Source organism: Artemia sp. Qi Xiang Cuo, chromosome 8 (assembly GCF_049724085.1).
Source record: "Artemia sp. Qi Xiang Cuo chromosome 8, ASM4972408v1, whole genome shotgun sequence".
In the NCBI taxonomy this organism is placed as follows: Eukaryota; Metazoa; Arthropoda; class Branchiopoda; order Anostraca; family Artemiidae; genus Artemia; species Artemia sp. Qi Xiang Cuo.
This window is the reverse complement of record NC_142801.1, coordinates 19,741,135-19,764,982: the sequence shown is the minus strand read 5'-3', so window position 1 is coordinate 19,764,982 and position 23,848 is coordinate 19,741,135.

Genomic DNA, 23,848 nt, shown 5'->3' with positions numbered 1-23,848 from the left:
TATGTACAGTTTTTTTTATCAAACTCCTAAGATTCTATGAGGATATATGGCCTACTGTCTAATCCTTTCAATCATTTGAAATTAAATTAAAATTTTAAAATATTCCTCGGAACCATGCAATTTTATTTTCAAAATCTCCGCTTTATTCCTCAGCATTAAGCGTTTTCAGCTGCGAAATTTCAACCCCGTGTTTTCCTCAAGAACCCGCTTTGTGAAAACGCTTGATGCACTACACGAGAACAACCCGTGTTCGAACCCGCTGAGCCTGAAAACGCGGCATAAGATGCCCGGAAATCAAAGCCGACTTTGAGTTAAAGCTAAGCAACCGGTTCAAAGCCTTGAATCGTCTCTCACTCGTCGCTGAAGAATGGGCGCAGATAAAAATTGCAACACAGGACGTAGCTGAGGAGGTGCTTGGCCACACAAAACAAAAACAGCAAGCCTGGATCTCTGACCACACCATAGAACTAGTTGAGAAGAAGCGACCCCTTGTGAGAGGTGCAAAAGAACCCTTAAAAGTAGCCCACAAAGCAGTTAAACAGTCACTGAAACAGGACAGAGAACAGTACTGGTCAGATCTGGCGAATGAGTTGGAACAAGCATCCAGGAGCCACAACAGAAGGAAAATGTTCAAACTCGTGAAAGAAACGACAGGAAAAGCTCCTGTAACGGTTGACACACTGAAAGATAAGTCCGGAGAACTCATCCAAACAGGAGAAGGACGCATGGAACGCTGGCGAGAGCATTTTTCTGAGCTACTGAACCCTGTCAAACCCCCGTGCGATCTACCTGCCTTCTCGAGTGATGCTAGAGAGCCCTACGCAATAAACCTTGGTCCGCCAAGTATTGCGGACGTACAAAAAGTGCTGAAGTGCATGAAAAACAATAAAACTCCTGGAGAGGATGGGATCCCTTCTGAAATGTTCAAGTCCTCACCAACTCTACTATGCCGCCTAACCGACCTTTTTGTCCAGGTGTGGCCGACGAAGACCTTCCCAAAAGACTGGAAAGTATCAGTCCTTGTTCCGCTACACAAAAAAGGAGATAAGGCCATTTGTGGAAACTATAGAGGTATATCCCTGATTGACCATGCCATGAAGATCTTCTGCGTCATTCTTTTGAATCTATTCAAAGACGCATGTGACAAGTTAACCCGTCCTGAATAAGCAGGCTTCAGACCAGGCAGAGGCTGTCCAGAACAGATATTGACGATTTGCCTCATCCTTCAGCAGTACAGCAGGTTTCATCTACCCCTTCTCATTGCCTTTATTGACTTTGCAGCTGCCTTCGACTCTCTCATCAGTGAGGAGCTATGGAGAATTATGGCTGAAGACGGTGCGCCCCAGGAGCTCATTGAGATACTCCGAAGTGCGTATAAGGACACTGTGACTTGCGTCCGTGTTTCCGGCAATGACACCCCTAAGTTTCCAGTGGAGTTTGGGGTAAAGCAGGGATGCCCCCTTTTGCCTATATTATTCAACTACGCAATAGACTGGATCATGTATAATGCAATGAGAAACCACAGCGGAATAGTCTTTAGACAAATAGCTGGTTTCCTCCAGCCCCTGACAGATCTGGACTTCGCAGACGACTTTGCTGAGATGGAAACTACCGCCGACAGCTTACAAGGCGTGATCGACGTTACCTCTGAGGTCTCAAAGCGCATCGGACTGGCCATCAGCAGCGAAAAGACTAAAGTATTGGCTCTCAACCAACCTGCTACTTGCCAGATTATACTCGACGGTGAGCCAATAGAAAACGTCGAGGAATTCAAGTATTTTGGCTCTTTCATAACACCAGATGGCGGAGCTGAAAGAGTTATCTCTGCCCGCATAGCAAAAGCCTGGACAGTCTTTACTAGTCTGAAAAAATCACTATGGACCAGACGGGAGATCCCAACCAAAACAAAAGTCAGAATCTATGGTGCAACTGTTCGAGCAGTACTACTGTATGCTTGCGAGACATGGCTGATCAAGACTGAAGATGCGAGAACTTTGGACGTGTTCGACCACTGCTGCCTTTGTTGCATCCTCCACATTAAGAGATGGGACAGGATTTCCAATAATGAAGTAAGGAGTTGCTGTGGCCAATCAGAAGAGCTATCGCTTATCATTAAAAGACGTCGCCTGAAGCTCCTCGGCCACACATTGTGCCGTCCCGAAGGCACGATATGTCGAGACGTCCTTGTCCACGAACCAGCCCCCTCCTGGAAACGTAAACCAGAAGAACAAAAGAAGAACCTGTGGCAAAAATTCAAGGAGGACCTGGAACCGTGGGGAGAATTCAGGAGACACGGTAAGAGATGGAAAAAAGACTGGCTGAAGATCGCCGGAGAAGCTGTAGCCGACAGGTCCAAGTGGTCGTCAGAAGTCATCCCAAGGTCCTTTGGTGCCGGGCAGGACAGTTCATCGTCTGGTTCCCGCCAAAAGTAAAAGTAAGTAACCAAGTAGGGCTGGTAAACAAGAGGCACACACACTTGACCCTCTCCTTGAATCTATGGTTAATTCTAGCTGCAATTATCACACTACCATTGATTATTGTGATAAAATTATACCCTTAATGTCTTTAAATAGTAGCTTCAATGTATTTTGTTTGAATGTGCGTGGGATAAGAGATAAGTGGAATAGTCTGAAATTGTATTTGTGGTCTGATAATTCTTGCCCTTTTGATGTAATAGGTTTAACAGAAACATGGTTATCTGATGGTGAAAATTTTACAGACCTCTCTTTTCCCCGAAGGTGTCCAGTTAAAATTTTGAGATAACTTTTTGAGTGAAAATAGTCAAAAGATCCTTTAACTATGCCTTTGGAGTTGGTATCGACCCTAATAGTCCCTGAGGAAAGGGCTGTAATTTATGTAATGTGCCCATGGTTCATATAGGCTATAGTATTTATTATTGGGGAAAATACATTTTTTTTTGGGGGGGGGGGGGTATGTATTCTTGGGGAAAAAGTTTCCAGGGGAATGAAAAGGGATTTCTTAGTATGATTTGATAACCAGTCAGAAATTAAATAAAAAAAACAATGTTTTTGACTTAAAAGTAAGGAGCAATATTAAAACTTAAAACAAGCAGAAATTACTCTACATATAAGATCTTTATTTCTTGAAATTTGAAGAATTTACTGGAGGTAGGGAAGATATATTCCTTAAAAATTGATAAATTATCCTTAAACAAAATTGAAATAAATTCCTGAGGCTTGCCCTTTTGTTACAAGAAATACAGTTGCTTGCACATAGATCTAGTAACAAACAATAGTCTGAATGCCAGGGGGGGGCTTACCTGGTCTAATTGGCACTTTAAATGCTATATAATAGAAATCTCAAACCAAAAATATAAAAAAAAGGCAGTATCATTCAGCCATGAGGGGGCTGGTGCCCCCCCTTATGGTCTCATTGTTTTTTCAAATAATGCTGGGAAATCTGGCGCCCCCGTCATAGCCCTTACCCTTCCCCCCTGGTCCGGTCCTCACCCGTGACCCACGATACACCCACCCCCCACTACCAGAAAAATCCCCCTGAAAACGTCTGTATACTTCCCAATAACCAATACTATATGTAAACATTGGGCAAAGTTCATAACTTGCAGCCCTTCCCCCGGGGACTGTGGGGGATAAGCCATCCTCAAAGAAATAGATATTATATTTTTCGACCATGCTGAACAAAAATGCTATCTCAAAATTTTTCTACTTATTAGGTGGGTCTATTTATGCACGGGAAAACAAAGTCGTTTACTTAATCATGAAGTTACAAAGGTATTTCACCAACAATAGGCGGAATTCCAGGAGGGGGGGTTACCTGGTCTAATTGGTACTTTTAATGCTATATAAAAATCTTTTATTTTTCCTTACCTTTCTTATTGCTGTTCTGTCTGGGGTAGTGCTGATAAATCTCTTCTCTGCTCACTTCAAAGAGCCCAAAATAGGGCAGTGAAGGCTACTTTTCATCTACCTCGTTTTTACCCTTCCTCTGATCTCTACTATGGAACTCCATCCCTTCTGATGTTCTTCTATCTCTTTCTACAAAGGTAGTTTCTCACCGGGTCTTTCCAGTATAGTAATTTTTTTCCCCTTTTTCTTTTTTTGAATTCCATCCTAATTTATATGTCTCTCTTTCTTCATTTCATATATTTGTTATATGTTAAGTTTCCTTCTAAATCCCCCATTTCATAAATGTCTCTTGATCTTTTTTTTTTTTTTTTTTTTTTTTTTTTTTTTTTTTTTTTTTTTATGTGCTTTATAATAGTGTCCTACTTTGTTTTGTTGGCCCTTTGCAAGGTGAGATTCTTGGGTGTGTAAAAACCTAATGTTTTGTAATTGTTTTTTTTTAGGATTAATAAATTGAATGATTGATTGGTTGCCAATTGTTCTTTCATATTTTTTAGTATACGATTTGTGTCTACATGCAACAGTGGAGCTAACACTGATAATTTAGAAAAATTTTTACACAATCTTGAATTCTAGTTTCGTTCGGCAATTTAATAATCCCATAAGATATTATATATTAATAGTATCGTTTAGATTTTTCAAAGTATTAGTTTCTATACGGTGTGTGTGGTGTATTCTGTTTGGGTCTAAATGGATTACTCGCATATTGAGAATCCCGACTACTTCAGATTTTATAATATATTATTGAAATGACATGTTGTAGTTCAACTCCGACAAGTTATCGTTAAAAAAAATTTTGTTCAATAACTCATAATCGAGCTAGCCTGATTTACCTGCTGAGATTTATAGACCATGGTATGTTGCTGAAAGAGGACATACCGTCAAAGATCTTCAGTTTCTGTGAACTGTCTAAAGCCAAACAAAAACCAAGTCGTCCCCGAATGTTGTGGTAAAATCCGGTACTTACAGACGTAAAAAATATCCTCGGTATGGTTTAGGTTGTAAATAAGGATTCTTTAATAGAGTGGTCGGTCGACAGTTTCATTTGGTCTGTCGGTGCCCAGTTTTAGATTGTATTAATTCGATCATTAGTAGTAGTAGTAATTTTATTCCATTATAAATACCGTAACCCATATCTAATTAATAACATTGTTTTCTATATCGTATTCTGATTTCTTTTATTCATTTGTGTTGTATCGTCGCAAAATAATTTACTTAGACAACCTAAGGTTTTTTTTAAGTATTTTAAAATCAGATTAAGAACGAAAATAGGGCTAAAAGTCATCATCAGTGCGCCTGTAATAAATATGGATGCATCATTAAGAGGGATTACCTAGCACAGTGATACAATAATTTTAACGAATAAATAAAGCATTAACCTTGTCACGTGTTAGGGAATAAATAACATTGCAGCTTTATATCGATACTATTATTTTATATAAAAATTCAGGTCATTGCTGTGAATCCATGATTACATCTCAAGTGAACCTGGTAACTGTTAGGGACTTTGTTTGTTTAACGGCGACTGTGTTCTCGGGCGGACCACATGCTCACTTTTTGTCCTGGCTAAAATCATTTTCCCTTGAAAGTACTAATTTTAAATTTGTGATTCAGAGATAGTTAATAAATTATTTCTAACAATACCAATTTCGATACAAGTTATACAGTTTGTAATGGAGTCAATTAAGAAACTATCAAGAGTCAGTTACCGTGCTGATTTCAATGACATCTTCCAAAAGATATTTAAAAATTATATGGACACCCACATAAAGGTGGGAGGTGGCATACCAAGGCGTCTTCTATCTTTCTGTTCCAAATGTATAACATTTCTTTGCATAGATAAAAAAAATGACAGTGTTCTAGCTAAAGTATATAAATATTAGAACAAATTAAAATTAGAAACTTGTAAAGTGAATATAAGAATTTTGTAGATTTTTATAAGCTGTTCAGTCTAGGTTTAATTTATATCTAGCTATAAATTAAATGCTGAATGAAAAGGCGATTCATTATGAAGAAAAAAGAAAGAAAAATGAGAATATTTATTTAAGTTTATCTTTACCCTTTTTATTTCTTTCAAATTACTGTGGTCTTTTGCTTAACTATTTAATTATTTTTTTCTAGTTGATATTTTATCTCTTTTTTTTTCCTAAAATTTTTTACTTTGTTGATCTCTGCATTATTTTTTTATTCTTTCCATATTACTGTAGCCTTTGAATAGCTCCTAAAATCCTAAAATCAATCAGGAGTTAATCACATAAGCCTACTAGTACATCCATCGAAGATGAAAACAGCAAGTTACTCTTGAATAATACCGAAATAATGATACATTTTTTCCAGAGCATAAAAAGGAAACTTATTTAGACTTGTCAATGATTTAGGCATATCAAGAGAAAAAATCTTAACTTTTTTTTAATATATTTTTTAATTCAACGGCTTAAACTCCTTCTTTCTTTCTCTGTTTTTTGCGGGGAGCCACGTCCATGTCCTTCGGAAGTTTATCTTTTTATTCTTGTCATCAGTACAGCCAGTAGTCTTGAATACCAGGCGTGTGAACGAAGTCTCAGCCCCTGGTCCCCAATATCCAAGCCTTTGATGAGTAATACTAAACTTAATAAAATTTATATATTTAGAATCAGCATTATAAGCCCATTCTTTTGATACATTTATTGAAATCAAACTTCCGTTTTTAAAAGTTTCGATTACTATTGAACCGTATTGCTTGTTTTTGTTTATTTTTTTTTTTTTACGTATATGTTATTACGTATATGAGGGGGTTCTCTCCTTAGTCAATACCACGCTCTTTACGTCAAAAGTTAAAATTTTGTTTAATTCAAAGACCCCTGAATCACAAAGGCCGTTTAATTAGAATAGATAGCTCTTTTGAAAGCACTTAAAAAAACTGTAGCGTAAAGAGCGAGGTATTGACTTGAGGGAGAACCCCCTCATATACGTAATAATTTCTGTTCGTTTTAAGTTCTAATGTTGCTTCTTACTTTCAATTGAAAAAACTTGTTTTTTTAAATTTAATTTCTGATCGTTTTTTAAATAATGCTTGGAAATCCGGCGCCCCCTTCATAGAATTATCCCTTACCCCAAAGAAACATCCTCCACGGAAAAATTCTCCCGCGTAACCCCCTCCTCCAGCCCCCCCCCCACCAGGAAAAATCCTTGCTGAAAATGTCTGTATACTTCCCAATAACCAATACAATATGTAAGCAATGGGCAAAGTTCATAACTTGCAGCCATAAGTTCATAACTTTCATTATTTTTCGAAAATAAGCCAAATTTTCTCAGGCACGTAACTTTTGATGGGTAAGATTAAACTTGATGAAATTTATATATTTGAAATCACAATTAAAGTCTGATTCTTTTGATGTATCTATTGGTATCAAAATTCCGTTTTTTACACTTGCGATTACCATTGAGCCGGGTCGCTCCTTACTTACAGTTCGTTACCACGAACTGTTTGATTATATGGACTTGGACACCCACATAAAGACGGGAGGTGGCATACCAAGGCGTCTTCTATCCTTCTGTTCCAAATGTATAATATTCCTTTACATAGATAAAAAAAAATGACAGTGTTCTAACTAAAACATATAAATATTAGAACAAATTAAAATTGGAAATTGGAATTGGAACAAATTAAAAGTGAATATAAAAGTTTTGTAGATTTTTATAAGTTGTTCAGTCTAGGTTTTTAACTGTCGAAAAATACAAGGAGTAAAATTATGGTTCATTTTCTTTTCTTCTTTCTTTAGTTCAGAAGAAAAATGTTTTGTGTCTACTAGGCAATTTTTTCCTCACAGCGCCTTAAAGAGTTGTGCTTCTTTTTTAATCCGCTTGGTGTTATATTTTACTTATTCTGCATAATGTAATTCTTTAATGTTTAAAAGTTCATGTTTTCGATTTATTTTTAGGGATAATCCAGATCGACTTGCCACCTGAATCAGGAAGAAGAAAGAAATAAGCATGGCCCTTTAGTTAAGCTCCCAAGTCAGAGATTTGAGGATCCTGCATAGATGGTCACATCAAGCAATTGGCTAATTAACTCACGGTTAGTACCTCCTTGTCTTGTTTTTTTTTTATATATTCTTGGTAGGTGACAACTCATTTATTGCAACATAGCTCTCTGACTGGAATTGTTTCTGAGTCTCTCATCTAATCAGTTTTTATATGGTCTTTTAATTCTTTTATCTTCTTCAAGAAGACGAACAATTGACCAATAAGCCTGGAACATGTACATACACTGGTCCCTATTTCTGGGGGGTGGGGGGGGGCGTATATATCTATAAAAATTGTAAAACTGAGAAAACACTTGGACAGCATGCATACTTTATATTAAAAAAAAATTTTTTGCACTGTTTGGTGGAGGGGGGAGGCACGAGCCAGAAGATTCTATCGAGACACTAATGTCAATTATTTCACTTTCATAGTTCCTTCAAGATCATTATAAAGTATGATGAAGGTTTTCGTGTTGAATGTGAACTATATTGCGGGAAATCAGAACAAGGTTGTCAAGCCTTTGGGTGAATTTAGTAAGTCTGGCTTATTCATATCAATATGAAACTATACAAAAATTAGAGTTCAAAAGACTTTTTATGGTGTCTCTAAGATTTTTCTTGAATTTTTAGAGCACTTTTTACTTAAAATACCATTCTTTTTATTATTGCCCCCCCCGCCTTCCAAACACAAGATAATTTTTTGATTATTGCCCCCCCACCCCCCCTGAGAAAAAATTCTGCATAAATAAATAACGATTTTATTTTAAAATTCCAAAAAAAAGGTCATGCCGATTAGCAGCAGTTTTTTTCATTAGTGCTCTTTTTAAGAGTCAAAGCGATCGGAGTTATAAGTTATGCCCAGGAAGGGAGGATTGTTTAACTTTAGAAGAGGCTCATTTGGTTGAAAATTGGAAGTTCAAGCATCAAAAGTGATGGACAGCATTTAGCCTCCCCCCCTCCTCTTCTACAACCCCTCCTTTCACCAAACGCATCTGATTGAAATTATGAGATGCAATTTTTTTTCAAAATAGTCCAAAGAACATATAATAATGTCTCTAGGGTTGACACCTCCCCCCAGAGCCCTGGGTATATGGTTGTCAGTAATTTTATGAGTGCATATAAGGTTTTTATTGAATGGGCGCCCGTATAAACATCAGATGGGACTTATTTGATTTGACATTGGAAGTCATAGTGCCCTTTTCAAAAGTCAAAGTGATTTGAGAGCAAACACCCCCCCCCTTCACGCTAACTATTTGCCTTAACACCTCCATCAAAATTTGGATATAAAAATTTTATTCATCGTAGTTGAAGGTTTCGGAAATTATGTCTGTGAGGAAGACAACCCCTTACCCCCAAAAGCTCTCCGGGAAAGCGTTGTAAGTTATGCCCTTGGGACATATAGGGTTCTTATATAAAAGGTGGTCGTATATGCTTTGAAGGGGACATATTGGTGTGGTAATCAGGAGTTCCAGTGCCCTTTTTAAGAGGTATGGTGATCAGAGAGCAGCTACCCCCCCCCCCCCAACACAAAAGCACATCGTGTTTTCCTGAGATATATCCGATATATACTTTGAGACAGTCTTTTTATTGAAAATAGTCAAAACATCATATAAAAAGACTTTTGAGGTTGATACAAACCACCAGAGCCCGAGGACGATGGCTGTAAGTTATGCCCCTGGGGCATTTAAGGTTCTTATGGAAGAGATGGTTTTATAAGCTTTGGAGGTGGCTTATTTGGTTGAAATCGGAAGTTCTAGGTCCCTTTTAAGAGTCAATAGTGATAGAGGTTAAGTAGCACCCCCCCCCCAGTCAACCAACCCTCTTTACACTAAACGCCGTTGATCAAAATTGTGCGATGGCAATTTTGTTCAAAAAAGTTCAAAGAACATATAACAATGCTTCCAGGGTTGGCCCTGGGTGCATATAATATTTTTAAGGAATGGGTGGTCGTATTAAATTCAGATGAGGCTCATTTGATTTAAATTGGAAGTTATAGTGCCCTTTTTAAGAGTCAAAGTGATTTGAGAGAAACCTCCTCCCCCCCCCATGCCCATCCTTTCCCATAATAAATACCTAAACAAAGTTTTGAGACGTCAATTTTTTCCACAGTGTTGAAAGATTCAGTAATAATGCCTAGCAATAGTTGTAGTAGCAATAGTAGCATTAGTAGCAGTATGCAGATAAGACACTTAAATAAGACACTAATGACACTAATGCATGCGTGACTGTGTCAAAAACAGCCCAATCAAAAAATTTTAAATGCAAATACTGTACATACAACGAGGTGGGCGATATTAGCTGGGATTGGCCGGTAAGAGTAATTTAAAGAAGAATATTTCTTTTATATTTTAGACAGCAAATGCACTTTTTGTAAGCTTTAGCCCTCCCCCCCTCCTATCATACCTCCGTGTAGATATAATATAGTAGAAAGTAAAAATGATAAACATAAAACAGAATAATAACTTCTTTCAAGATAATTTTAATATCAGCAGAAAAGAAATTTAGGTAGAAATTTATCTCTAACCTCCCTTTAGACCTGGGAATATTTTTGGACTAAGCTTATAGCGGTGCTTTAATTATGGAAGATTAGGAAACCCCTACCAAAATGTTTTAATTTCATATTTACATTTCAGGAGTAATTCGTATAGAATATTGTTCGGGTGGAATTTGTAGGATACATTGTTTCGTTTTTCGCAATTCTAACTGCGGAAAAGAGTTGACGAATAATTTCTGGGTTTAAACATGTACAACAAAGAATTCTAAAGAGAGACTTTCGTTAAGACCAAAAGCTCCCATATCTACCAATAGAATTCAAACCACGGGGAAAACGTCACATCCTCTTTGATTGTTCGATCACACTAATAGCTTAATAAAAGTTATTAGACATAAGACGGCCTGAGGATAACACAGCTTTGCACGCTCCTGCTTTACGTTTGGCCTCAGATGGATGGCCAAAAGCATAATCTTTGGCAGTATGTCATCTTTCAGCCATGAAACTTGGCCTAGCCATCTTGACCTTTATCTCCTTGTAGTCCAAGGAAGTCGAGTTGAACTATATTTTTCACACAGCTTATTGTCTGATATATTATGTCTGAATAGACCAGTTTACTGTATCGAAAATCTCTCAAAATTGGAAGCTAAACATAATAAATGAAAAAAATCTTACGATACTGGCAGAATAATTATTAACTTTAAAAAGGATAATAGATTAAAAATTAAGAATAAAAGGTTTAAATGCATGTTACTGAAACAATGCTTTATTCATTTGGGCATTGAAATAATTTTGAATTGTGAAGAAGGAGATTCCAAGTTAACTTGCTTAACCTTCGCATGCTCAACCATGCTTGGTAAAAGGAATTTTCGGAGCTCAAGCTTGTTTGAGATCCAATAGCCCAATACAGAATGTCTTGATACTAAGAATATAGGGATCCGTCTCCACAATGGTCAAATCGGTTCTCTGGGTCTCAAAAAGGTATAACTAGGACACTGACTGTTGCTTCTAACAAAGTTTAATTAAGAACTGTTTAGTTAAACATTTAAAACCTTAATTAATTGATAGCTAGATGTACTGACGACATGAATTTGAAAATAAATATTCATATATTTTTAGCAAAAGATGTTTAATTTGCTCCATAGTTTGTTTTAAGCTCATATATGACTTTAACGAATACAATAACAAAGAAAAATAGGCTTGGCAAGAGGGTTAATTTGATTTAAAGCTTAACTAAGACCCTATATCTCCCTGCTAGATATCCTGATGACAAGAAAATAGGGGGTTCCCTCCCTTAAAAAGCTCGCATCAGTTCCAAATCTCTAGAAGGCACAATCAGGGCACTGGTTCCTGCTTCTCACAAGTGTAGTTAGGGACTAATAACCGTCGCAAGCTAAACTGCTGACCAAAGAGTGTGGGTAACTTATAAAAGTGGAAATTGTCACTGGTATCAACAAGCCTAGATTTAGCAATAGGCCCACTAGGCCCAGGCCTAGGGGCGCAAAATGTGAGGGGGCGCAATAAATCATCACCGAGTGATTATTTTCTTTAATAAAAACCGGACTGATATGATTTATCCTCAAAGTGCCAGGCTCACTCCGCCGCTGCGCTGCCTATTCACAGAAAACTAATTTTAAAACAACAAGGTAGTTTCGCGGCCACTTATAAACTGTCAGGTGTCTCCCAAGGATGACAGCTAAGAGTTCGGTATCACCTCTCCTTCATCACTTTTGGCTCGTCATTTACTGTTCAGTACTTCTACTTTCCCAAAATTTTCTGAGATTACCCTAATAAATTTTGCAAAAACACTTGGTCCTAGGAACGCAAAAGCTGTAAATCTGACCCTGGATATCGAAAAACAAAATAACCAACACCACCTCAGGTCTGGCGTAAATACGTTCTAAGGCCACACTGGTTAACATGACGTTTTATAAACAAAAACAAATAATTAACAAAACAAAAACGAGTGTGATTTTCAGCCAGAGAAAAAAAAAGCGAAAAGACAAATGCGGATATTTCGGCAAGGAACTCCGCCAAGCCGTCATCCCGGCTCAACACGCTCACAAAAACAAACCTTTTTAAGAAAATTTCTTTGTTTTTTTGCTTTCGATTTTTTTCAACTGGATTAAAATCACCCTCGTTTCTAAGTTTCTGAATTGTTACGTTTTTTTTTTTACCAAACTAGGGTTTGGCGTTTCCAGGCATTCTTTAGACTTTATAATTGCGTTTTTTTTTTCCCGAAACTCATATTAGAAACTTATAACTACATTAAGTTTTTCAATACACTAATTATGCATTATTATTACACTAAAAGAACGCTGCGAAACACCAAATGCAAGATGGCGTTGATGATTTCTTCTCCGATTTTGGTAACACTTTCCACTCTTATAAACTACTCATACATTTTGCTGAAGATAAAGACTTGAGGATATAGAATCACATATTAAAAAAAAGATCAATTTTTCTTACTAAGTGCTGTTTAATCCTTGCAAAATTTTGTGACACATACCGTAGTAACAATGAAGAAAATCACAAAGAATAATTTCATATACTAGAATGAAGACAAAACAAAACCTACACAAAAAAAGGTAACGAAAGTAAAATTAGTAAAAATACATTAAATCAAAAAGGAAAATTCAGTAAAAAAGAATGAAGATGTAATAAAACTAATGTTCAACCCCAAAGTGGTTCCTCGGCTTGTTTTTATACTTCTTTTCTTCCATATGGTTTTTTCGGAGTTCGCAAACAAAGTTTCTACTTTTTCCATTTAAAACATGCATATTTTAACTTTAAATTATTTGGTTAAACGGTAAATCTTTCCTTTATCTCTTAGGAGCTCAACAATATTTTATATTTAAAAATTTTTATACTTTTAATAGGTCGGTGATACATTTAAAGCCTGTTTCCACCGTTCTTACAAAAAATTATTGATAACAGTTTTACAAATAATCATGCTTCCGCAAGCAAATAGAAGAATTGTTGCTACCGACTCAGTAAAATTGTTTAAGAATTCAAAACGTTGTTGAAGAAGATTGTTGATAGATTTTGAGCACAAAATTTGAAAAACTTGAAGAATAAAAATTAATATTGCTAACGAGAATCACTTAACATCAAATGGTAACGATTTCGTAGAACAGAAGTAAAACGTCAAATGTTATTTAACAAATGAATTTGGAGAACTTTCATGGTTTACAGGTTTGCATTCCTTTTTGTGTTCTTCTTTAAGTCTGATAGACCAAATTTACCAAATTTACCTTTACCGAAATTACCTTTTTTAATTTGAAAACTACCGATCTCTCTGATGGCTGGATTATATGCATGGTTGTGGCAGATCCTTCGACCCTTCCCATGTTTTTCTCCAGATTTCTCCATGCAACTATTTAGAGCGGAGTCGACTCTGGCCGAGATTACAGAGTCACGCCGCTAACCCCTGTTGCAAACCAGATAATCAGTGATATCAGGACTCAAACCCCTACCCTTACGGACACAGGATTGCACGTCGAGAGCGCCAACCATTCGACCAGTACGGCAAGTTTTCAGGATCTAACAAAAAATTGTTAGTAACGATCAGGATAGCGGAAACAGTTTTTTATTCATACCTTGGCTAAATGAATGTCCATAACATAAGTCTCAAGTCACTTAGCTTGATCTAGGAAGTTAAACTCAGCTGTTGCTGGACTTTGACTACTGAAATAATAGAAAAACATATAAATTTAACATGTTTAAACATTTTATTTTTGATTGTTTAAGCTAACTCAGTTGTTGCTATGTTGTTGCAGTTGTTGCTCAAAGATTTTTTGTTGCTATGTTGATTTTAGGAAAATTTAAACTTCGTTTGAAGAACTGCTTTTACTTTATTTATTCGGTTCATATTTCTACTATTTAAACTACCTTGCTCTTTTTCATGTTCTGTTTTATTTTCGACAATCCCGGCCTCTTTAAAGCTAAAAAAAAGTGTTAATTTCTGTTCCATCCAGTTTATTCTATTTTACTTTTAAATTAGTATACTCTTTTTCATGCCATGTTTTGCTTCCTACATTACCCCCTTAGGGGAAATGAAGACCAGAGGAATTTTTTGTGAGAATATGGGTGTGACTTGTGCTCTATTTGTTCAATCATTTCATGTATTTTGGACCAAGCCTCAAAAGGGGATGAAGAGAAGTGACAAGAAACGGTTTAAAGAAGGGAGAAACTTCATGGGAGTGGTATAATGATCAAATTGGAGTTAAGGAGGTTTGTGTGGTGGCCCCAAATGGGTTCTTGCTGTCAGAGAACACTGATGGGTTGTTACTAACAGTAATCTTTACGTTAGTCTTATTACCTTTTAATAAACCCCTTACCATTACACCTTACTCTTACTACTGCAAGTTATAAAATCCCTATTATTCATTTTTCACTTAAGAACAACAAATAGTGCATTTTGGTTATTTGAAAATATGACTAAAGACTATAGCATTAAGTAGGTAATAACAGATTGAACACTTTGGGAATTAAATTGAAACATGACAAATTCCTAACATAAGAAAATAATGTAGATTTCAAATAATTAATATGAAACCTAAAAATCTGAAACAATAAAAATCTTTAAATTTTTATGCAATAAAAAAAAGTAAGGATTTTAGCACTTGGATCTTACAGTCCCTACCGGCAGTGCTGATCTCTGTTTAACAGCCCTTGAGCTTGGAACTGCAATGGGGTGTTGGGGACCTGCCATTCTGTGCTTTCACGCACCCTTCCTATTTATATTCCCCAGAATTGTTCAGACACCCGTTCATGGCCGAGTCGGCTCTCGCTGTGCTTACAGTCATGCCACTGACCCCAGTTCCAATCAAAATAACCAGCGACCCCAGAACTCAAACCCCTGTCTTCACAGACAAAGGATTTTAAGCCTACCGTGCTACCCACTTGGCTAGGACAAGTGGTTTTATGCCTTTATATTAGCTTAAATTAGCAAAAAAGCTAACCAAAACTAGTGAAGTATACCATCCCTTTCAGCATAAGAATCTAGATAGTCTCATAATACGATGGATAAAAACATTAGTAAAGAGTTTATATAAAACAGAAGACACTAGTCTATTGAGACACTAGTCAATATCGAACAGGAGCAGTCTAACCTATTGTAAATTCATGAATAAATAACTACAGCTTTAGCTGCTCAATCTATTATAGTTTAATTTGCTCAGTCAATTTTTAGTGAATTTTGGTTGGTCAGGCAAATACATACCGGTGTATTTTGTGTAGTTGAATAACGTTAAAAGCCATTTCTTGGGTTTGGGCTGGTACGAACTTGAAATCGTCGACATAATGAATTCCATGATTGCTCCCTTTGGATTAAACTCCAGGGTCTAGATTTGATTCATATATCTCCGTGCTCCATTTCTGAAGCAAAAGACTCTTGATTAGTACATCAACATATGCAACTACTGTAAGTAGTTGTACTGTCTGTCCAAAGTACTGTCCGAAAGCTTTGACATTAGTAAAATCTTCCTTGGGTAAAAACTTGTAAAACTCGAAAGTCCATCTTTGAAATTGTCCCTAAGGAGGTCGTTTGCTTGTAACTCAATGACCTCCAGCTGAATTTTATCGACGCAACTGGCCACATTTGCTTCAAGTGGATTTTGAAATAACCTCACTTTTTCTGCCTTTGAATCTAAGTCAGAAAACTGCTCCTGAAACTGCACCTGGAGAATTTTGATGATCTCGCATGCAAATGGTGTTGGGAACTCAGCTGTTGCTTCAGCCACGAAGATCTTGCACTTCAGAAAGTGTGTCAACTTGTTCCAAAAACAAGATAAGTTTAGATCTGAAGGCATTTAGGTGAGTGTATAGAGCAGAAACTAGATTTTTCTTTCCTTGCAGCATTAGGCTCAGAAGTTTTAAATGACCTGTAATGTCTGCAGCTAAGGCTAATTTCCATACCCACTCTTCACCAGATAGTAATTGCTGTGACTTATCTTTACTTTCTAGGTATTTCCTTCCCTAATTCAATTACCCTACTCAGAACTTTCTCATAGCTTGGCCATCTTACTGCTGTATATTTATGATAAATTTTGCGATTCTGTGTCTGTATCCTTCAACATGTCTCTGAACTGTCTAGGATTGAGCCCATTTGACCTTACTATATTCATCATGTTCACCACATGATTTAATACACTCCTAATGCCCATACATTTAGTAAACAAAGCCTTTTGACTTACTTTGACTTACCTCTCTTGCTCAGCAGGGTCGCCAACACAGAGGGAACTCGTTGACAGCGCTGTCAGTCTTCTCCAAGCAGCCCTGTCCAGGGCTAAGGATGGGGCCTCATTTGGGTCGATGTTGCGGTTGAGGAGGCGTTGGTTTATAACATCAGCCCATCTGGTGCGCGGCCTCCCTCAAAGACGTTTCCAGACAATCAAGGGATTGAAGTCAGATATGATCCGTGCAGGGGTAGTTGGTGAGAGGCGGAGTAAGTGGCCGTACCTTCTTAGCGAACGAGCTTCTTCATGGGAGGAGAGGTTGACCAACTTGAAGGTTCTCAGAATCTTAGTATTACGGATCTAGTCGTACAATTTGAAGCCTTCAACTCAACGCAGGTGTATAGTTTAGATGGCATCGACCTTTCTTAGCTGTGTCTGGGTTATCGGCCATGTCTAAGAAGAGTAGAGCATGATGCTTGAAATTTTAGCGTTGTAGATAGAGGCTTTTGCATGGCGACTAATTTGCGGTTTGTGGAAGACTGCTTTCAGGAGCCGTCCGAATACAGAGTTTGCCTTGGCTGATCTGGCTGAGATTTCGGTGTCAAGTGTGCCATTTGATGATATAATTGATCCGAGATAGGTGAACTGCCTTACCACGTCGACAGCTTGGCCGTTGATCACAACAGTTAAGGGTTACACCGATGCGGTCTTTTCTATGGGCATGATCTTCGTTTTCTTCCAGTTGATTTGCAGCCCAACTGCAGAGACAGTGGAGGAGATCGTCTCGAGTACAGACTGAAGTTGATCAATCTTTTCACTGAGGACGCTTGCTGGTGAATAATACATTCCAGGAAAATTGGTTTTGAATGTGATAAAGTCGGTGAAATTATATAAAACCATTTTGGTGATTAAAAGGTCTCCAGGGACCTTATGAGAGGAGATCGCGGGCCGCGTCTGTCTCATGGACCGTTGTATGGAGCACCCTGTGCAAGATCATGTGCCTTAAAGAAATGAAATAAAGCAAAACTTTAGTGGTAGGAGAGGTGACCGAGAAGGCCAGTAGTTTTCCTCATATACATGATAATTTCCTATCGTTTCGAGTTTTAATGACGCTCAAATTCAAATTTTAAATTTGTCCGCTCTTTACACTGAAGTTCAACGGAAGTTGTATAACAATATTTGAAGAAAAGGGGGGCGGTATGTAGGTGTATTCGCTTTTCAAAATGAAACACAGTTTTCTGAAATAAGGGAAAAGTTGTCATCCCAACCAAACCCCCTGGTCTTTACGTTTAAGCTCAATTTTCTACAGTAGCACTTGAATATGATAAAGTTGGTGAAATTATATAAAACTATTTTGGCGATTAAAAGGTCTCCAGGGACCTTATGAGAGGAGATCGCGGGCCGCATCTGTCCCATGGACCGTTTTTTGGAGCACCCTTTGCTAGAGCATATGTCTTAAAGAAATGAAATAAAGCAAAACCTCAGCGTAAAGAGAGGTGACCGAGAAGGCCAGCAGTTTTCCTCATATACATGATAATTTCCGTTGGTTTCGAGTTTTAATGTCGCTCAAATTCAAATTTTAAATTTGTCCGCTCTTTACACTGAAGTTCAACGGAAGTTGTATAACAATACTTGAAGAAAGGGGGGGGTATGTAGGTGTGTTCGCTTTTCAAAATGAAACAGTTTTCCGAAATAAGGGAAAAGTTGTCATCCCCACCAAACCCCCTGGTCTTTACGTTTAAGCTCAAATTTCTACAGCAGCACTGCGATATTAGAAAATTAACGTTGCCCCTTGAAGATCACAATAAGAGGGAGGCTGTCATCACCATTGGCACCATCAATCATCTTAAACGAATTAAGTTTTATATCGTCATGAAAAGCTAATTCTTTGGCTGGTACCATTCTTTTCAATGGTATAATATCTGTAAAATTCATCTTTCGAAAAGATGTTTTCAGCTTTTTTCTTCAAAACATATATGTATTCGTTTGTATATAATAAGCGTTTTCCTGGTAGCCTTGTTCTTGATATTACAAGCATTAGCTTGTCTCCAGCAACACTATTTTTTTTTTTTTCATGCCCAAGTGCATGACTAATAAAACTCGGCAGCATTTTCGTCGAATTATAAAGTGGCTATTAGATACTAGTTTGAAGAAAGTCATCAGAACAACTTCAAGTTCTAAATGCATGGGAATTTACAAGTTAAATAAAAATCTGGGACTTGCAGATTGGGCAGAACCAAGAGAGTTGTGAAGAATTATGGTATGCAAAGTAATATTTGGCAGGGAAAGTCACTGGTGATAAATCGCTAGGGATGGCACCGTGATTGTGTGATTTTTGGGGATTCGGGGAACCAAATTTTTTTCGCGGTGATGCATAGATTTTCGGAAAAATTACTTGAGAATTCGGGGATAGTGCAAGCCCTGCTTGATTTCTAATCAGGAAAATTGAAATACTAAACCACACGAGAAGGAAAAGCTCCGACTTTGCGGTTGGCGCAATACAGACTTGCCGCACAATTAATTTAAAGTTGACCGACCGCCGCCGCCTCTACCGGCACCGGCGTGCCGGCGACATGCCGGTGGCGTTGCACCCCGTCGGTGGTGGTCGAGCGGGCCTCTCGGCGGTGGCGTTCGGTCGATCCGCCGGCGCAGCGCCGGGGTCTACTCACCTCGTTCTTTACTTAGGCAGCGCTAGCACGCTGCCTATGAAAACGGAAAGTTTGGCAGAAAGTTCGAAGTTGCTATAACGTGTGCCGTACAACACATTAGGAACTGACCGTCAGGTATAGGAGGGGGATGCTTGAAACAGTCAAAATAATGAAGTAGGCTGATATCATCTTGGCTAACAACGAATCAACCTTTTTGTGAAAATTTTATACTTATTATTTCCCAAAGTGAAAATTTTATACTTCTTATGGGAACTTCATGGGCGGCTGTAAAAAGGGAGGCTTTGAATAGATTGGGATGGAGGAGGAGCGTTTGTAGCTGTGTTGGGCTCAGGCGGCTTGGTGCTGCGGTGAGTTGTTAGTAGTAGTAGTAGTAGTCTTATTTCCTTGTAAGGAAGAAAAGTAAACTCCAGCATTGAAAATACAGCCACTGAGTGAGCGCTTTTAATAAACAGCTGCATCATTCAATCTGGGAAATCCTAAATGAATCATCATATTTTGCAACAGCCTAGCCTTTTATTATAGAGGCAGTAATTAGCTGCCTATTTTTAATTTTTTGCCATAAATTATATTTAGATGTATACAAACGAAGAATTCTTAATATTAGTTTAATAATAAAAATTTCAGTTAAATGAGAATCTGTTTGACAAAAAAAAAAAACGTTACAAGTTAAATAAGGACTAAAATTGATTGCGCTAGTACCCTTTTTAAGTGAAAAAAATTGGAGGGAAACTAGGCCCCTCCCATGCTCAGTTTGTTCAGTATAGTCGAAAAATCTAGTAATAAATAGGCTTGTATTGGTTAAAAGTTAATTGGTTAAATAATTAAAAGTTTGTCTGTTTGCTACAGTAAAATGAGCCAATTTGATAGTGTTTAAATAAAATGTATAATATCACCAAGTACCATATATCAATACCAATGGGCTCAGTTGACGGGGGCGGAGGGGAGGTGGGATTTTATTTTCAAAGACTTATTTTCAAGAAAATGACTTATCATAAGTCATTTTCTACATATGCTAACAAACAAAAAGTTGAAAGGCTCTTCAGTACCCTTTCAAGTGACCAAAAATATCGAAGGGTTACTAGCTCTCCTCACGGACCTCTCTTTTCCCGACGGTGTCCAGTCAAATTTTGAGATAACTGTTTGAGTGAAAATAGTCGAAAGGTCGTTTAACTATGCCTTTGGAGTTGTTCTTGACCCTAATAGTCCCTGAGGAAAGGGCTGTAATTTATGTAATTTGCCCATGGTTCATATAGGCTGTAGGCATATAGGCTTTATTTTCAAAGACTTATTTTCAAGAAAATGACTTATCATAAGTCATTTTCTGCATATGCTAACAAACAAAAAGTTGAAAGGCTAAAAAGATAAATAGAAAAATTTTGGTACTCTTAATTTCTATTATTGACAAAACAAGGAGCATCTCTACTATTAGTGCATTTTTTGGGTTGATTCTATGCTTATGTTAGTTCTGTTCTCCATGGCTTTCATTTTTGGCTTTTCTGTTTTGACAGTTTTGTATTGTCGTTTTTAAATATTTTTAAGCCTACAAGCTTCACCAAAGATGGATTGCCAGATATTTTATTTTCGATATTAGCACTTTATTTTCTTAACTGAATTTTATATTTTTATTCTTGTCCTCAGTACAGCCAGTATAGTCTTGAATACCAGGCGTGTGGAGGAAGTCTCAGCCCCCGGTCCCCAATATACAAAAATCTTTACGATTTTACTGTGTTTTAACCGTTACCCCGTTGTTTTCTGATCTTCAGTACCCTTTCAAGTGACCAAAAATATCGAAGGGTTACTAGCTCTCCTCACGGACCTCTCTTTTCCCGAAGGTGCCCAGTCAAATTTTGAAATAACTTTTTGAGTGGAAATAGTCGAAAGGTTCTTTAACTATGTCTATTGAGTTGGTATTGAACCTAATAGTCCCTGAGGAAAGGGCTGTAATTTATGTAATTTGCCCATGGTTTATATAGGCTATAGTATTTATTATTGGGGGAAATACATTTTTTTTTTTGGGGGGGGGGGGGTATGTTTTCTTGGGGGAAAAAATTCCCAGGGCAATGAAAAGGGATTTCTTAGGATGATTTGATAAACGGTCAGAAATTAAATAAAAAAAGCAATGTTTTTGACTTAAGAGTAAGGAGCAATATTAAAACTTAAAACAAGCAGAAATTATTCTACATATAAGACCTTTATTTCTTAAAATTTGAAGAATTTACTGAAGGTAGGGGAGATATATTTCTTAAAAATTGATAAATTATCCTAAAACAAAATCGAAATAAATTCCTGAGGCTTGCCCTTTTGTTACAAGAAATACAGTTGCTTGCACATTGATCTAGTAACAAAGCATACACATTTATGGCCAGAGAGGGGGCTCGTTTCACCCCAAAACCAATAGATTATACACTGAAATCAAAGAACTGTTTGAAAAATAACAGCAAAACAAGAGCCAATTCAAAAACCATCTACTTCAACTAATCTAAACTAGGACACTGGCAAACTATGGAATATTTTTGAACACAATAAATGCTGTCATTTGGGGTCACTTCCGTGTTAATCTTCGTAAGAAAAATCGCGTAAGAAAGAAAAAGAACACTTTAAGGGTGTGCTTGTATAAACCAATAATATGAAGTTTGAATGGAGCTTCAAGTGTTACAAATTTAGTAAGTTGTTTAAGAATAGTTGCTTTTTACATTTTACAAAATATCCTTCCCGTGGACTTAGTCTAACGGCCAACCATGGAGACCGTCAGTCCGCCCCTTGCGAACGAGGACGCGTCCACTAGGCATACTTTTGTATCTTTAAGGGGCTTTTTTTTTTTTTTTTTTTTTTTTTTTTTTTTTTTTTTTATTGCTATAATGTCATTTGGGGTCACTTCCATATTAATCTTCGTATGTTTCTTAAAAAATGTCCGTATGTTAAACACCGGCCCCCGTATTCAGTACTGCCAGTATAGCCTTTTAAACCAGTCATGTAGACAGTTTCCACCCTCTGTCCCCAATATCTCAAGATTTGTACGATTTTCCCACCGTTATTTTTCAATATTTTGAGCTTTTTTGTTCAATCTAAACTTACATCCCCCCCCCATTCCTTCTGACATGAACGCCGTGCGTAAACCTGCCCTGTGATTGAAAGTAAGCTTAATCTGAACTTTTTATTTATTTTTTGTGGAATATAATTTCATAAATATACTACAATTTTATAACTCATAAATTGTATTTAGCTGTATATCGATCGTATCGACCCAGTGGTCCTAGAATATCGGGAGAGGGCTCATTCGAACGGAAATTAAAAGTTCTAGTGCCCTTTTTAAGTGACCAAAAAATGGAGGGCAACTAGGCCCCCTCCCATGCTCATTTTTTCCCAAAGTCACCCGATTAAAATTTTGAGATAGCCATTTTGTTCAGCATGGTCGAAAATATAATAAATATATCTTTTAGGATGACTTAATCCCCCAAAGTCCCCGGAGTGAGGGCTGAAAGTTATGAACTTTACCCAATGTTTACATATGGTATAGGTTATTGGAAAGTATACAGACGTTTTCAGGGGGGAATTTTTTTCTGGTTGTGGGGAGGGGGAGGTAGGGGTTTATGTGAGAGGATCTTTTCATGGGGGAAGAGACATTGCTATGAAGGGGGTGCCGGATTTCCCAGCATTATTTAAAAAAACGATCAGAAATTAAATTAAAAAAAACAAGTTTTTCAACTTGTTTCAACATTATATAAAAAACAATCTGAAATTAAATTTTAAAAAACAAGTTTTTTTTAACTGAAAATAAGGAGCGACATTTGGCACTTGACTGAGCTGACAAACATTTTTAGGAAAAACGAGGACGGAAATGAATCACCATAATCTTGCCAAGAATGGTTTGCAACTATAAAACATTATAGGAAGAGGCGATCATGCTGACGTTTTGCGTTGAATTTATGGGTATAATAGAAAACACTAAAAGTGGTGGCATAGGCTCTTCTTTGGTCTCTGGGATATAACCATTACAAAAAATCAAAAAATTAGTATCGAAATCTAAACAAAGCAAACTGGCATTTTCTACAACGTTTTTTGCCCCCTGACTCCACTATAGTCTTTCGTACTTGAAATCTGAGATTTTCTACGATTTTTCCTTTGGTGGTTGTACGATTATGAGGATTTTTTTCGTTTCGTAAATTATCTCCTTTGTTGCGACATTGAATCGTAAAAAGAAACAAGCAGAAACGTTTATTGTTTACAGACAAGCCCAGTGGAACGGTTGCAAGATATATACATCTGATCGTTTAGCAGTACAAAAATCAAAAGGGTGGAACCGTTATGTCCAGTAGGTCTATTGAATGAATATATGCTACTGGGAATATGTTAAAATTAAGTAATAAAAGACGGTTAGTTTTGGATCAAAAGAAAATAAGGATTCCACCGATATACCAAAAGTTAACTAAAAGGATAAATATAACAGGATAGCCTAATTGGTCTTGGTAAAAAAATGATTTTGTAGGTACGTCAATTAACTAGCAATACGAACTGTTAAAACTTCAATAATTCATATTAATGGATAGGTTAGAGTTATGGCAGTGTTTGTCTTTATCTATAGTAATCAAGAAAGTAAGTTTCTAGAGCGCCATGATGTTTT